This window comes from Pseudophryne corroboree, chromosome 5, assembly GCF_028390025.1.
Source record: "Pseudophryne corroboree isolate aPseCor3 chromosome 5, aPseCor3.hap2, whole genome shotgun sequence".
NCBI classification, from domain to species: Eukaryota; Metazoa; Chordata; class Amphibia; order Anura; family Myobatrachidae; genus Pseudophryne; species Pseudophryne corroboree.
Genome location: NC_086448.1, coordinates 275344885 through 275362123, shown reverse-complemented (window position 1 = coordinate 275362123; position 17239 = coordinate 275344885). Strand labels below are relative to the sequence as shown.

General features: G+C 44.1%; 1 long non-coding RNA gene across 1 annotated transcript in view; it reads right to left on the bottom strand.

The window, feature by feature from the left end:
* The window catches only part of LOC134928985 (uncharacterized), a 127266-nt gene extending 114441 nt beyond the window's left edge, over positions 1–12825 (bottom strand). The window contains exon 1 of the long non-coding RNA XR_010178185.1: positions 12772–12825. This is a non-coding gene — a long non-coding RNA (uncharacterized LOC134928985). The remainder of the gene's footprint in view (positions 1–12771) is intronic.
* Between the last annotated feature and the right edge of the window lie 4414 nt (positions 12826–17239).

The window sequence follows — 17239 nt, the reverse complement described above, 5'->3', positions numbered from 1 at the left end:
TGATGAATAATAGTTTTAATGGTTAAGAAGGCATTGCCATTGTCTGGCTTGTTCAGTCGTCTATTATTCAGCTCATGCTCATTTCACTATTCTGCTGGATATCCGTCTCATCTCTGCTAGTTTATGGTTATGGTTCTGCCGCCTGCCTTGAGTTTTGCCTGTTACTGTTACCACTTGCTGCGACCTCTGCTTTGTTTATTACCATTCTTTTAGTCATCTGCTCTGACTTCAGCTTTGTATTTCGATTATTTAGTCAGCGACCCACCGTAAACTTATTTGTACTTAACCATTCCCTGTTGTGTCGTTATAAAGTTTATTAAAACAGGTTGTGTTTGGTATCATTTGTAAATTATTGATTAAGGTTCTGTCTCCAATGTATATACCAGTCTTATATGCTGCAACTCATTGAGACCTAGGCCAACTTAGAATTCCTCTTTCAGCAATAGGTTTATGCAGGGCCATAAACTTAAAATATGGGCTCGCTGAGCAGCTGCCCAGGGCCCCATGAGTCTAGAGACCTTCGAGCAGAGGCCTCCAGAGCTCCCTGGGAGGCAGGTAGAGAATGCTGCCTACAGTAGCTGCTCTGATTGTGAATTAAACAGAGTGGCCAGACAGCATTCTCTACCTGCCTCCCAGCCTGCAGCCAGACAGTGAATGGCTGTCATCATGCTGATTGGTGAATTGCTGGGATTATATACCAATCAGTGGGGCAGATGTATTATGCCCGTAGAAGTGATAAAGTGAAATGTGATAATGCACCAGCCAATCAGTTCCTAACTGTCAAGTTACACGCTGGGTTAGAAAAATGACAGTTAGGAGCTGACTGGCTGGTGCGTTATCACCTTCCACTTTATCACTTCTCCAGACATATTATAACTAGTGATGAGCGGATTCGGTTTTACTCGGTTCCCAAAACGGCATCTTATTGGCTATCCAAAACACGTGACATCCGTGAGCCAATAAGATGCCGTTTTGAGAACCGAGTAAAACCGAGTAAAACCAAATCCGCTCATCACTAATTACAACTAGGTTGACACACATTAGGTCGACACCTATTGGTCGACATTGAGTGGGTCAGCACGACCATTAGGTCGACACGAACAAGGTCAAAATGGAAAAAGATCGACATGAGTTTTTCACTTTTTTTTCAATTTTTTGAACTTTTCGTACTTTACAATCCACGTGGACTAAATTGGGAATGGTAACCTGTGCCGAGCGCAGCGGTAGCGGAGTGAGGCACCTTGCCCGAAGCATGGTGAGCAAAGCGAGCCATGCAAGGTGACACGGTACACTAATTGGGGTTCCCCGTCACTTTACGAAGAAAACGACACCAAAAAAACATAAAAAACTCATATCGACCTTCTTCATGTCAACCTAATGGTCACGTCAACAAATTTCCTGTGTCGACCTAGTCACTGTCGACCAATAGGTGTCAACACTGTTGACCCTGAGTCCCATACCCCAAAATATGTAACCCAATTCTCTACATAATTATGCTAAATAATAATTCATCATGTATCTAAATAAATACTGTAATGCCTGTATTTATCATTCTTGTCAGGATTATCCCTTTGTAAGTAAACCTTGTAATGGGTATATACAAATATTCATACTATGTATTAGTTTTAAGTAAATCCTAAAGCCTTGACATTATTTATTATTATTTATTAACAGTTTCTTATATAGAGCAGCAAATTCCGTTGCGCTTTACAATTTTAAATAACAATAACAAACTTGGTGATAACAGTCATAGAGGTAGGAAGGCCCTGCTCACAAGCTTACAATCTATAGGGAAATAGGCATGTGTACATAAGGAAAGGTGCTATCTGTTGCATAGAATGAGAAGACATGTGAGGATATGTGTGGATTGTACAGAGTAGATGCAATTTGATAGGAAGGTTTATGAAAGTTATGTTGGCGGTTCTGGAATTTGATATGCTTGCCTGCAGAGGTGAGTTTTCAGGGAACGCTTGAAGGTTTGGAGACTAGAGGAGAGTCTTATTGTGCGTGGTAGGGCATTCCACAGAGTGGGTGCAGCCCGATGAAAGTCCTGCAGTCATGAGTGGGAGCGAGTAATGAGTGTGGATGAGAGACGCAGGTCTTGTGAAGAGCGAAGAGGTCGGGTTGGGAGATATTTTGTGATAAACGAAGTGATGTACGTTGGTGTAGTTTGGTTAATGGCCTTGTGTGTGAGTAAAAGTATTTTATATTGAATGCGGTAGAGTACAGGTAACCAATGGAGGGACTGAGAGTGGATCTGCAGACGATGAACGTCTAGCATGGAAGATAAGCCCCACCGCTGCATTCAGAATGGATTGTAGTGGTGAGAGTCTCGTTTTGGGAAGACCAGTTAGGAAACTATTGCAATAATCAATGCGGGAGATAATGAGAGCGTGGATTAGCGTTTTAACAGTGTCTTGTGTAAGGTATGGTCATATTTTGGATATGTTTTTCAGATGCATGTAACATGATCTTGAGACAGATTGAATGTGGGGAACAAAGGACAGATCAGAGTCAAGGATGACACCTAGGCAGCGAGCTTGTGGGGTAGGGTAGATAGTCGAGTTTTCAACAGTGATAGAGATATCAGGTTGGTACCTACTATTGGCCGGTGGAAATATAATTAACTCTGTCTTTGAAATATTCAGTTTGAGGTGGCGAGATGTCATCCAGGATGAAATGGCAGATAGGCATTCAGTGACATGGTCCAGTACAGATAGGGACAAGTCAGGGGAGGATAGGTAGATTTGAGTATCATCTGCGTACAGATGATACTGAAAACCAAAAGAGCTGATTAGTTTACCAAGAGATGAGGTATAGATAGAGAAAAGCAGAGGACTCAAGACTGAGCCTTGTGGTACTCCAACTGAAAGAGGTAGCGAAGAGGAGGTAGATTCAGAGAAGCGAACACTGAAGGAGCGATTAGATAGGTACGATAGGAACCAAGAAAGGGCTGTGTCTTTAAGACCTAGGGATTGTAGTGTCTGTATGAGAAGAGAGTGGTCTACAGTGTCAAATGCAGCAGATAGATCTAGAAGATCTAGACATGTTAACCCTACCCTACATAACTTTTTATAATTGTGTCTCTGTTACAAATAGAAGGCATATGGAACTTAAGGTTACATCCACATTATATTGAGTGAAGCAAACTATATTGATGCAATCAACTTCTTCAAGAATTTCCAGCCAGCAATGCAGGGGTTATTAAAACTTCAGGGGGCTGATGCAGAGGTGAATCTAAGTTGGTTGCAATTGCACACACATTGGGGTAAATTTACTAAGATGGGAGTTCTATTTAAGATGGGATGTTGCCCATAGCAACCAATCAGATTCCAGGTATTATCTTTTAGAATGTGCTAGATAAATGAGAAGTAGAATCTGATTGGTTGCTATGGGCAACATTCCTTCTTAAATAGAACTCCCATCTTAGTAAATTTACCCCATTGTGTGCACAGAGAAAAATGTCGATATTGGGCCATATCTATCCATACACTTTGTTCTTTAGCTGTCCCAGGAATCAGCAGGAGTACCAAGAGGGAGGGGTACTGGGTACACATAGCCCAGGCCTCTGCAAGGCAGATATAACCATATACCTGTGATGCCACAATCAAGGCCCCCATTTCATTCACTTGTTGTTAGGGTCTCCTGCTCTGTGCTGCCACGTCGTCATGGCAACCGGGAGACAAGTGCTAGCGGAGTAACCTGAGCGTAGCTGATACTCCGGTTCGGGTCTTTTGCTGTGCAGTGGTTACAGGCTCTGTGCACGGCAGGGGATCCGGTGCTGGTTTTTGTGCTCACAGTCTGTGAGGTCTGAGTGGGGCGTGGACAGCACCTGCTATATAAACCCTCTTCTCAGGTTAGGCAGATGCTGCTGAATCTTTGTTGGTTAGTCAGTTCCTGAAAGCTAGCTAGTACTGTGTAAACTTTGTATTTGTTTGTTGCTTACTACAAATAGGCCTTGGGATTTGGTATTACACTCTGCCAATCCAGACCTAGCATTAAGACTGGAGTCAGTCGTTTAACCTGCTGGGGTTCTTTTGCTACTCTGTGAACCTAGCAAGTTTGCGGCTGTATTCTCAGACTTGCCTGCCAAAATCCTTTCTCACTGTGCAAGGTGTTCAGGTGTCAGTTTAGTGGCAGTAAGCTGAACCAGTGCACTGCAAGTGAGGACTAGGATTGTGGAGACTCTCCTTGTGTCTATTATTCCATCTCTGACCAAGGAGTTTACTGCCACACCCGTTGGTAACCCTTTAGGGTTTTGCTGTTGCCCTTAGCAACAGCATTTCGGGTTCTCTACGTATTAAATCACAACATCTCGCTTCTTTCCATCTGAGCATTCCTAATACTAGGGAGACACCCAGTTTCTTAGCCTTTGGGCTTCTCTGTTCACTTTGTGTTTATTTTGTTACCCTATCACCTTCTGTGTATGTAATGTCATATTCCCCAGTCTGTCTGTGAGTTCATTTGTTTTGCATCCCTCTCCGTTCAGACACCAGTACATTCCTGCTGGCACTGGTGTGCATAACATATTCAGCAGCCTAATACTCATGTTGAAATTTTGTGGGAATATGGAGCATACCCCTCAAAATACTTTGCAACAGGTGGTCGATCAGGTGCAGGTCCTGACTCGACAATTTAATGATTTGTCCATTAAAATGCACACCTCGCAGGCCGCTGGCGGAGCTCCCGCAGCAGCAGCACCTTCAGGGGTTAAGGAGCCGAAAGTAAATCTCCCGGATCGTTTTTCTGGAGATAGCTCGCAGTTCTTTTGTTTCAAGGAGAGCTGCAAGCTATATTTCCAGCTTAGGCCTCAGTCTTCTGGGTCGGAGATTCAGCGGGTGGGCATAGTGATTTCCTTGCTACAAGGAGACCCACAGGTCTGGGCATATGGGTTGCAGCCTGACTGTCCGTCGCTTAAAAGTGTTGATTCTTTTTTTACGGCACTGGGCATGTTGTATGATGACCCTGACAAGACGGCCTCAGCCGAGGCTCAGATTTCGATCCTTAAGCAAGGGCGAAGGCCAGTTGAGGTTTATTGTACGGAGTTTCGGAGGTTGGCCCATGATACCCAGTGGAATGACCCAGCCCTGAGACACCAGTACCGAAGAGGTCTTTCTAACCAGTTAAAAGACCAACTGGTACAATATCCCTTGCCTGATATCTTGGATCAGCTCATGCAGTTATCCATTCGGGTGGATAGACGGCTGAGAGAGCGCAGGCTTGAAAGGGAGACAGAGGTTTCCTTCTTTCCCAAGGGAACCTCAGACTCTGAGGAATTTTCCGAGGAGCCTATGCAGATTGGGGCTACCCGCCTCTCCTCGCGTGAGAAGACGCGGAGGAGACAGCAGGGGTTATGTTTGTACTGTGGGAATAAAGGTCATGTGGTAGTATCATGCCCAGAAAAGACGGAAAACTTCAGGGCCTGAGGGTGATGGGAAATATCCTGTCAGGCCAGAAGTCAGAATTTCCCAAGAAGACTTTTATCATTCCGGTGATCTTGAAGATCCTCGGTCAAACTGTCAAGACTGAGGCCTTTGTGGACTGTGGGGCCGACGGGGTTTTTATGGACCGCCAATTCGCCCTGAAACACTCTGTTCCCTTAGTACCCTTGGCATCGGAAATTGAGATTTGTGGGTTAAACGGGGAACCATTATCCCAGGGTAAAATTACCTCTTGCACTAGCCAGATTTCTTTGTTTATTGGAGCCACACACTCTGAAAAATTGTCCTTTTATGTGACTGTCTGTACTTTTGCCCCATTGGTGTTGGGGTTACCCTGGTTAAGGGCCCACAATCCTCAATTTGACTGGGTCTCTAGGGAGATTCTTAGTTGGGGTACTGATTGTTTCAGGAGTTGCTTGAGCCTTCCAGTCAGGCTTTCGCAGCTAAGTTTGCCAGGATTGCCAGGATGTTATGCAGATTTTGCGGACGTGTTCTCCAAAAGAGTTGCAGAGGTACTACCTCCCCATCGCCCCTATGACTGTGCCATTGATTTGTTGCCGAATGCTAAGCTTCCCAAGAGCAGGTTGTACTCCCTGTCACGTCCTGAGACTCAGGCTATGGCAAAGTACATTCAGGAGAACTTGGCTAAGGGATTTATCAGACCTTCACAGTCTCCAGTTGGGTCGGGGTTCTTCTTCGTGGGTAAAAAGGACGGTTCATTGCGACCCTGCATCGACTTCAGGGAATTGAACCGTATCACGATTAAAAACTCATACCCACTGCCTCTCATTTCGGTCTTGTTTGACCAGCTTCGTACTGCCACGATTTTTTCTAAGATTGACCTACGCGGTGCGTACAATATAATCCGAATAAGAGAGGGGGATGAATGGAAGACTGCCTTTAATACCCACTCAGGGCATTATGAATATTTGGTGATGCCTTTTGGGCTCTGTAATGCCCCGGCAGTCTTCCAGGACTTCATGAACGATGTGCTCAGGGAATATTTGGATAGATTCTTAGTTGTATACTTAGATGACATCCTAATCTTCTCCCATTCCCTGGAGGAACATCGGAAGCATGTACGCTTAGTCCTCCAGAAACTTAGAGACCACCGGCTTGGGGCGAAGCTGGAGAAGTGCGAATTTGAAGTTCAGCAAATCGCATTTCTAGGATATATTATCTCCCCAGAAGGTTTCCAAATGGAGGGTTCCAAGGTACAGGCAGTCCTGGATTGGGTGCAGCCCACTAGTTTGAAGGCGCTTCAGCGTTTTCTGGGCTTTGCAAATTTTTATAGACGATTTATCACTGGATTTTCGTCTATAGTGGCGCCCTTGGTGGCACTCACTAAGAAAGGGGCAGATGTTGCTCACTGGTCTTGTGAGGCCAAAGCGGCTTTTGCCTGTCTCAAAAGGGCATTTGTCTCGGCCAAGGTGCTGCGACACCCAGATCCAGAGCGTCCTTTTGTGGTGGAGGTGGATGCCTCTGAGATGGGTATTGGGGCAGTGCTCTCTCAGATGGGGGTGTCTGATAATCGCCTTCATCCCTGTGCTTACTTTTCCCGTAAATTTTCTCCTGCCAAGATGAATTATGACGTGGGTAACCGGGAATTGTTGGCTATTAAGGATGCACTCGAGGAGTGGAGACACTGGCTTGAGGGGGCTAAGTTTGTGGTCTCAATTCTCACCGACCATAAGAATTTGGCATATTTAGAGTCAGCGAAGCGCCTCAATGCCAGGCAGGCACGATGGGCTTTGTTTTTTGCTCGCTTTAATATTTTGATAACATATCGCCCTGGGTCAAAAAACATCAAGGCTGATGCGCTCTCGCGGAGTTTTGCTCCAATCCAGGAGACCACCGAGAAGCCATTGCCCATTGTGTCCCCATCATGTATTAAAGTGGGCATTACCCAGGACCTCTTGTCATTAGTCCTTAGAGCACAGGAGCAGGCTCCTCCAGACCTTCCGGTAGGTCTTTTGTTTGTGCCTCCTAGGTTAAGACAGCGAGTGTTCCTGGAATTCCATGCCAAGAAGTCGGCAGGTCACCCGGGTATTGCCAGAACTCGGGAGTTGCTGTCTAGGGCGGTGTGGTGGCCCTCGGTGGCTAGGGATGTGGATCAGTGGGTTCGGGCATGTGACATCTGTGCCCGAAATAAGACTCCTAGAGGGGTTCCTGTTGGCCCATTACATCCACTCTCTATTCCATCTAAGCCATGGACCCACATTTCAATGGATTTTGTGGTGGACTTGCCCAAATCCTCGGGGATGACAGCCATCTGGGTTGTCATTGACAGGTTTTCGAAGATGGCGCACTTCGTTCCATTGGTTGGGCTGCCATCGGCCAGATGCCTGTCTGAATTATTTATGCTGCATGTTGTGCGCCTCCACGGGTTGCCACTTGATGTGGTCTCTGACTGCGGATCCCAGTTTGTGGCCAAATTCTGGAGGGCATTTTGTTCCGATCTCCAGATTTCTGTCAGCTTGTCGCCAGGCTACCATCCGCAGTCTAATGGGCAGACTGAAAGGGTGAACCAGTCCTTGGAGCAGTTCCTCAGGTGTTATGTCTCCAAGTGTCAGACTGACTGGGTTGCTTATCTGTCCATGGCGGAGTTTGCCTATAACAACGCGGCTCACTCTGCTACAGGGATCTCTCCCTTCCTTTGTGTGTATGGGCATCATCCTAAGGCCAATTCTTTTGACCCCCTGGACTCCACGCCTGGTGGTTCCTCTGTGGTTTCTGTCCTTAGAGGTATTTGGAGGAAAGTGAAGAAAGCCCTTGTGTCTGTGTCATTAGTGACCAAAAGGGTTTTTGATAAGCGGAAAAGACCCTGCAGCTTCAAATTAGGAAACTTCCTCTGGTTGTCTACCAAGAATTTGAAGTTGAGACAGCCATCTCATAAGTTAAGCCCCCGGTTCATCGGTCCTTATAAGATCACTAGGGTTATCAATCCGGTGGCATTTTAGTTAGATCTACCCCGTTCTTTGGGTATCAATAAAACATTTCATTGTTCCCTTTTAAAACGGGCGATTAGTAATCCTTCTTCCAGTGGAAGACCTTCCCCTCTTCTGATACGTGGCCAGAGGGAGTTTGTTGTTGAAAGGATTCTTGACTCCAAGATGGTTCGGGGTCACAGGAAATTGTCGACACAATTTCCTGTGTCGACCTAGTCACTGTCGACCAATAGGTGTCAACACTGTTGACCCTGAGTCCCATACCCCAAAATATGTAACCCAATTCTCTACATAATTATGCTAAATAATAATTCATCATGTATCTAAATAAATACTGTAATGCCTGTATTTATCATTCTTGTCAGGATTATCCCTTTGTAAGTAAACCTTGTAATGGGTATATACAAATAATCATACTATGTATTAGTTTTAAGTAAATCCTAAAGCCTTGACATTATTTATTATTATTTATTAACAGTTTCTTATATAGAGCAGCAAATTCCGTTGCGCTTTACAATTTGAAATAACAATAACAAACTTGGTGATAACAGTCATAGAGGTAGGAAGGCCCTGCTCACAAGCTTACAATCTATAGGGAAATAGGCATGTGTACATAAGGAAAGGTGCTATCTATTGCATAGAATGAGAAGACATGTGAGGATATGTGTGGACTGTACAGAGTAGATGCAATTTGATAGGAAGGTTTATGAAAGTTATGTTGGCGGTTCTGGAATTTGATATGCTTGCCTGCAGAGGTGAGTTTTCAGGGAACGCTTGAAGGTTTGGAGACTAGAGGAGAGTCTTATTGTGCGTGGTAGGGCATTCCACAGAGTGGGTGCAGCCCGATGAAAGTCCTGCAGTCATGAGTGGGAGCGAGTAATGAGTGTGGATGAGAGACGCAGGTCTTGTGAAGAGCGAAGAGGTCGGGTTGGAAGATATTTTGTGATAAGCGAAGTGATGTACGTTGGTGTAGTTTGGTTAATGGCCTTGTGTGTGAGTAAAAGTATTTTATATTGAATGCGGTAGAGTACAGGTAACCAATGGAGGGACTGAGAGTGGATCTGCAGACGATGAACGTCTAGCATGGAAGATAAGCCCCACCACTGCATTCAGAATGGATTGTAGTGGTGAGAGTCTCGTTTTGGGAAGACCAGTTAGGAAACTATTGCAATAATCAATGCGGGAGATAATGAGAGCGTGGATTAGCGTTTTAACAGTGTCTTGTGTAAGGTATGGTCATATTTTGGATATGTTTTTTAGATGCATGTAACATGATCTTGAGACAGATTGAATGTGGGGAACAAAGGACAGATCAGAGTCAAGGATGACACCTAGGCAGCGAGCTTGTGGGGTAGGGTAGATAGTCGAGTTTTCAACAGTGATAGAGATATCAGGTTGGTACCTACTATTGGCCGGTGGAAATATAATTAACTCTGTCTTTGAAATATTCAGTTTGAGGTGGCGAGATGTCATCCAGGATGAAATGGCAGATAGGCATTCAGTGACATGGTCCAGTACAGATAGGGACAAGTCAGGGGAGGATAGGTAGATTTGAGTATCATCTGCGTACAGATGATACTGAAAACCAAAAGAGCTGATTAGTTTACCAAGAGATGAGGTATAGATAGAGAAAAGCAGAGGACTCAAGACTGAGCCTTGTGCTACTCCAACTGAAAGAGGTAGCGAAGAGGAGGTAGATTCAGAGAAGCGAACACTGAAGGAGCGATTAGATAGGTACGATAGGAACCAAGAAAGGGCTGTGTCTTTAAGACCTAGGGATTGTAGTGTCTTTATGAGAAGAGAGTGGTCTACAGTGTCAAATGCAGCAGATAGATCTAGAAGATCTAGACATGTTAACCCTACCCTTCATAACTTTTTATAATTGTGTCTCTGTTACAAATAGAAGGCATATGGAACTTAAGGTTACATCCACATTATATTGAGTGAAGCAAACTATATTGATGCAATCAACTTCTTCAAGAATTTCCAGCCAGCAATGCAGGGGTTATTAAAACTTCAGGGGGCTGATGCAGAGGTGAATCTAAGTTGGTTGCAATTGCACACACATTGGGGTAAATTTACTAAGATGGGAGTTCTATTTAAGATGGGATGTTGCCCATAGCAACCAATCAGATTCCAGGTATTATCTTTTAGAATGTGCTAGATAAATGAGAAGTAGAATCTGATTGGTTGCTATGGGCAACATCCCTTCTTAAATAGAACTCCCATCTTAGTAAATGTACCCCATTGTGTGCACAGAGAAAAATGTCGATATTGGGCCATGTCTATCCATACACTTTGTTCTTTAGCTGTCCCAGGAATCAGCAGGAGTACCAAGAGGGAGGGGTACTGGGTACACATAGCCCAGGCCTCTGCAAGGCAGATATAACCATATACCTGTGATGCCACAATAAAGGCCCGCAATTCATTCACTTGTGCCCCATAGTAATGTATACAACAACATACCTCCTCACTGTCCTGATTTCAGTGGGACAGTCCTGTTTTTTGGGAACTGTCCCACTGTCCCATCCACAGGCCGCAGTGTCCCGCAGGTTGGCAGATGGCTTGGAGACACTTATGACACTGCTGATCTGGCTGCTGTAGCCTGTGCAGAGCAGTGCTGAATGGACACCGGCTTCCATTCAGTGGCGGGAGGAGGCTGGGGCTAACCCAGCCACTGCTTGAGTGCTGGGCTGCCCCTAGTGTGACACACAAACATGACAACAACAGCATCCATCAAGGAGCGTGGACTAATAGACATGAGACTCCCCACCTTTACAAACTGTTGTGCCGAAGAACCCTTTCACAGTATCTGAAACGTTTAGAGGCATGCAACAAGTGTGTATAGTAATACTGCCCACAGCATCCAAGCTTTGATTATCAGTGCACTCTTGCACCAGCTTTACATTATGCCCCTTCAGTAACAAATGGATATAGGACAAAGTTACATACAACTCTGTATGTCCCGTAGATGCATACGGTATGTTTGGCTACAAAGCATGCACAATGTGAAAACATACAGATGTGTCCACATACACCTATTCTATTTTGCGCAGTTTGGCATGCCATGCATAGTACAGCTAAGCTTTTTTCTATGAGTAGTGAGTGGATGGATTTTATATTTTTTTGTTTGCCATAATAGAATATGTATAAAGTAGCATATTAAAAAAGCAAATTAAGAAAAATCACAAAGCATGGCTAAATCTCTGAGTCTATGTCATGCCGAGCCAAGCCATACATGGCAGGGGGATGCGGTCAGGATGCCGCCGGACGGAATCCCGGCGGTCGAAATACCGACGCCGGAATCCCGACCGCCACAATCCCGACATATTCTCCCTCCGTGGGTGTCCACGACACCCATAGAGGGAGAATATAATAGTGTGCCGAGCGTAGCGAGGCACCGTGCCCGCAGCGTGGCGAGCGAAGCGAGCCCGCAAGGGGCTTCGTTCCGCTCACCACCCCTGTCGGGATTGTGTGGTCGGGATTCCGGCATCGGTATTTGGACCGCCGGGATTCCGACCGGCGGCATTTAGTACTGATCCCATGGCAGGATATAGGAAAGGTGTATATGGATGGATATATCTGTACATGATCCATACGCCAAACTAACGTGTGTTCAACTCTGCCCCCAGGAGTCCGGATTTCAGCAACTGTTGGTTCCTACTCTTGCAAGATGTCCTTAAAAATTCATTCACACTGTGCTCTCATTTCTTATTGTAATATATAAGGAAATAAACACAACTATTAACCATCTATTCATACAATTCATACAAAATATTTAGCTAAACTCCAAACACTGACAATGGGATCTATTAACATGTTACCTGTCACTAAATGATATTTTTCCAGAAACACTGTATGAGGTATTTGGTACCAATAAACACTGCCACAAACAGCAAAAGCTAAACATGAAATCTGAATTATAATTAGCATTTTGTGATAAAAAATGTTTATCAAACATTGCAAATCCCCTTACATTCAGAGTATGTATATGTGTATATAATTTATACACAAAAGTTTAAAAATATATAGACAAAAATAAAAATAGCATCATAATTTTGCTTTAGATTGCTGTATTTCTCATTTTGAGTGCATAATCTATATTGTAAAAAAAATAGTTCACTTTGGCATTACACAGCTGTTGCACATCATTTTTCTACATCAATCAACAATTAAAACATTTTCAACAAAAAACTCTAAAATATATTGTAAGATCTCTTGTAAGGAACCCCTTTAATTAATATACAAGTATTTAACTAGAATCAACCTTTTCTCAGTTATTAAACGTGCCATCTTTTACATTTTACAGTCTTGTAGCAATTCACATCAAAGAAACCAAAAAGTAAAAACAAAATCAATCAAGCAGCAGCGTATTTACTTACAACGTAAGACGATATCCCCATCCAATTAAATATCACACATTTCAAAATGTTCCCTGCAAGTGCTCACACCAGATGATGAAGTTTCATATTTAAGTTAAGGCAGCTCCCTCCTCCTGTACGCTGCATTTACAGGGAAACTCCCCCTAGACACTCTGAGATTTACAATTCTCTGGAAATGTAAAATGCAGCTTGCTATGTTAGTGTACAAATATTCACAAAGTAATCATTCATAAAATGCATTTTATGAGAAACATATATTTCCAAATCTTACAAATATAGTTCAAAGGTCTTATGTATATAGTGTGGCTGATTTGTGACAGGGACATGCTGATAATAATAACAAATAATGAATACTGATGTTTAAATATGTTTGCGTGATTTTAAGAAAAAAAAAATTCTGAAAGGATTGTGACTATTTTTGCCCAAAATAATTTGAACTCTAAATTCCATGAAGTTGGAAGAATGTTATGTAGAAAAATAGGATAATATGTACAGTATTTCTTATTGTCAGAAACAGAAGTTAGAAAACTTGATAGGGGAATGATAGGCAGATTCAAAAGAGTTTATGAAACAAATCTGATAAAATGTGATAGTATGCAACAACAACCACTATAATATTCAAGTATTAAGATAACCACTTAGCGGCTGATTCAGGTTGGATCACAAAACGCGTTCCAACCGCAAAACTTACATCAGGGATGCGGATGCCCGTATTTTCTGTGGGGGGGAGGGCGCTCAAAATGCGAACGCCTCTGCCTGTCAATCAGGCAGAGGGGTTCATGGGGTTGTGGGGGGTCAACGCTCCGTTTCCTAGGCAGAGATGGAGCGCTGTGGGGCGGAGCTGGTGAAACGGAGGCGGTGTTGTGGAAATGGGGGGCGTGGCATGTGGGTGATTGCTGCATGACGTCACAAGCAGCCACTGCAATCAGAAAGATGGCGGCGGGCCTCCCGCGGCCACATCCAAGCTGCGCTGGCAGGAGGCAACCTTAATTTCTATGATAATGCAATTGCAATTTCTGCTTCATCAAGGAGGGAAGGCGGCAGTCAGTATGCTGGGTGGCCTTGCCCTGCTACTTAGCAGAATTTGCAATCCAACCTGAATGAGGCCCTTAGTCCAGAAGTTTCCAGTAATAGTTATAAGATCCAACTTTCAGTATAACAGCATTCAGAAGGTGAGAGTGTGTGAAGCAGGGTAAATTCCAGACTCCACCTCCACTCATCTCACACAAGCATTGTTATCCATTAAGACTAGGACCAAATATAATCTATGGGGTATGGAATGTATAGAGATTATGGCAATTTAGCCATGATTTAAAGCAGCACACACATACACAAAACATGGATATTTCTTACCATTGTCACTTTTATACCATGATTGTAGTCTCACATTCACATGATTTCTATAAAATTAAGTGGAAGACACTGGCGTAATGGCTGAGTTTAACATGTGGCACAGGCCTAACACCCGACTAACATGCCCCATGGGAGTATTGTCCAAATCTAATAAAGGGGCCAATACCCTCTAATTAATTTTTAGGTCTAATACCCACCACAGCATGGGTCTAATGCCGGGGAGCCCAAGAGGCAACACCCTGGTAGTCAAGCGTGATGACACAATCATGTGCCATGGGGCATCTTATCTGTTCTAGCCAACCTTGATGGCTGGGAGCTTTTTTAGCATGGGGTGCCCTTGTGCTAGCCCTTTCCAACAGGGAACCGCAATGCTCCTTCAGGATCCTCAACTTAACAAGATCCTCTCTTGATCCCGAAGCATCTTCATCCTGGAATCTTTACTCGAAGGGCAAGGGGGCTAGTGTCAGAAGAGCACCATTCCAGTGTCGATATTTTTATCTTCTGTTCCTCTTGCCACAACACCTTCTTTCACTACTGCCGTCTTGTCTTGTTTTTCCAGAGACTCTTCCTTTCTTCTGTCCAGCATCTTTTGTCCTCTATCTTCAGGAGTTTTTCTGTGATCTCTCTCCACCAATGAACTGATTGAGCTTACCTGTACAGACTAATATAAGCAAGAGAGAGGGGGAAGAGCCATGACGCAGCAAGCTACGATTGGATTACGGCTACTGTCTCTAATTAGTTGGCAGACCTGCAGACTGTGATTGAATTACATTTTCATAATACCATGTAGTGATTGGATGACTTGAATCCCTGTAGATTCCAGAGCTCCAAAACAGTAAACGAACCGCAACTCACCTTAACAGGCTACAGCAGAAAACTTCCTCCTTGTCACAGGTATCGCAGGTATCGGAGACAGCAATTCCAGTGTTGTCCTTCTTCAGGTGACTATCACTGTGTCTCTCTCCTATTTTTAAGAGTTGGCTAACTCTCAAAAATGTTAAAACTCCATGCAGAATGGGATACTATGCCTTTTAATAAGGAGGCCCACACCCATGACTCTGTTACCTATTGACAAGTCACCAAAGCAACCCTATGGGGAGCTATAATTTTGTATATGAAAAAATTTAGGAAGGAAATTACTAAAACATTGCTTATCAAGCCATAATACTACACTACTTCCATGATTAATGATTTGTAAAGTTGGCCTTATTTGAAATTAGCTGCAAACCGTGTATGCTTTACTCTATATTTTTGGAGTTTCATTCTATGTAAATTTCACGTTCTATCATCCTTTGTATGTGTTAAGATAACTCAATAAACTGTTTTCCAAAGAAACATGTAATGCATTCAGTGCATCTATAAAAACCCCAGCTTGTAGTTGTCTAAGCCAGGTACAGTAGTATTTCAATCAGTAGTAAAATTCAATGTGGCTCTCATAAGCATATTGTGTAAATAGAGCCTCTACCATAGGAAAACAGAGGCTTCTTTTTTGGCTTAGTCCCAATTTAGGATCTGTGGCTAAAAGATCCCAATGTTTATGTATGCATGATCAGAAAGCAGATTAATTTGTGTTGTAAGATGTTGTCACAACCATTCCTTTGTCTGCTTATTTCCATTGCCAATGGTTCACTTGTATCAGGTTTAGCCCTTGCTTTCTGTAAACATTTGTTGATCACTGCTGGTGAGCACCCGCATTTCAAAAATGTTTTGCTCACCTCAGTCATTTGGACATTAGCAGGCTCTGGACTGGAGTTGATTCGCATTACTCTCAAAAACTGCAATAAAGGTAGAATGTATTTTCATTATGACAAGATGTAGTTTGAAGAATGTAATACGGTGTTCCTATCAGTGCTCTTTTGAACAAAAGTTTGCTTGCATTCCTTAAAACTGTCACATCCAAGAAATCGATCTTTGTTGGCTGGATATCATCATTAATCTGATAGGGGTATTGAGAGCATTGAGCTCAGGGGGTGGTCATCAGTATGCCGACTGTCGGGATCCCGGCGCACAGTATACCGGTGCCGGAATCCCGACAGCCAGCATACCGACACTTTTTCTCCCTCATGGGGGTCCACGACCCCCCTGGAGGGAGAATAAAATAGCATGGCGCGCTTAGCGCGCCACCATGCCCACAAGGGGCTCATTTGCACTCGCCACGCTGTTGGTATGCTGGCGGTTGGGCTCCCGGCGCCGGTATGCTGGTCGCCAGGAGCCCGGCCGCCGGCATACCATACTACACCCGTTAAAATTTGGTGAATGTGATCACAAATCTCTACGTGTGTGAGATATGAAGAAACCCATATCTATTTGAACTACAGTTCCAGCATTCTGTGTTATCATCGATGCATTCCGTACAGTAGATTTGTTTTTTAATCTGGCGAAACACAGGGGAATTGTTTTTTCAAATGGTACCTGAGCTCGGGTGTAGTATGGTATGCCGGCGTCCGGGCTCCCGGCGACCAGCATACCGACCCCGGGAGCCCGACCGCCGGCATACTGACAGCGTGGCGAGCGCAAATGAGCCCCATTGCAGCACTAGCATTCTGCATAAAAAAGGAGTAACTTGTGATGATATACCCGAATAATTATATAAGACCCCTATAGCCATGCTAGACAGGTCTTCTGCCTATAACAGGAGCCTATTGTTCCCTTAGAGGTAGACACACTCGCTGATACTTAGGATGCCAGGTCTTAAACTCTGGACAGTAGGGACTTATATAATTAATGGGTGAGCAGGACTGAGGTATTGCAGCTTATGTTGGTAATATGGTTGGAGCAGGGGTGGAGCCAGGGTAGCTTTGTGGGTGGTATGTGCAGTAGAGTTGAGTATGCTCAAGGTAGCCCTGAGACTGTAGTTGCTGACAGATGGGACTTGCAGCTGGGAAATAGCCACGAGCCAACTCTGAGATGGAACAGCGTGCACATAGACTACAACAAAAACAAGGCTAGAGTCACAGCTCCAATGACCTCTAAGGTGGGAATAACCTTAGTGAAGACCTCTACACAGCAGGAGATTCCAGGACCAGTGTCCACAGGAACAGGACCAGAGAACAAGGCACAGAACCAGCATTCACTGGAACAGAACCAGCAGGATACACCTAAATATAAATGAACT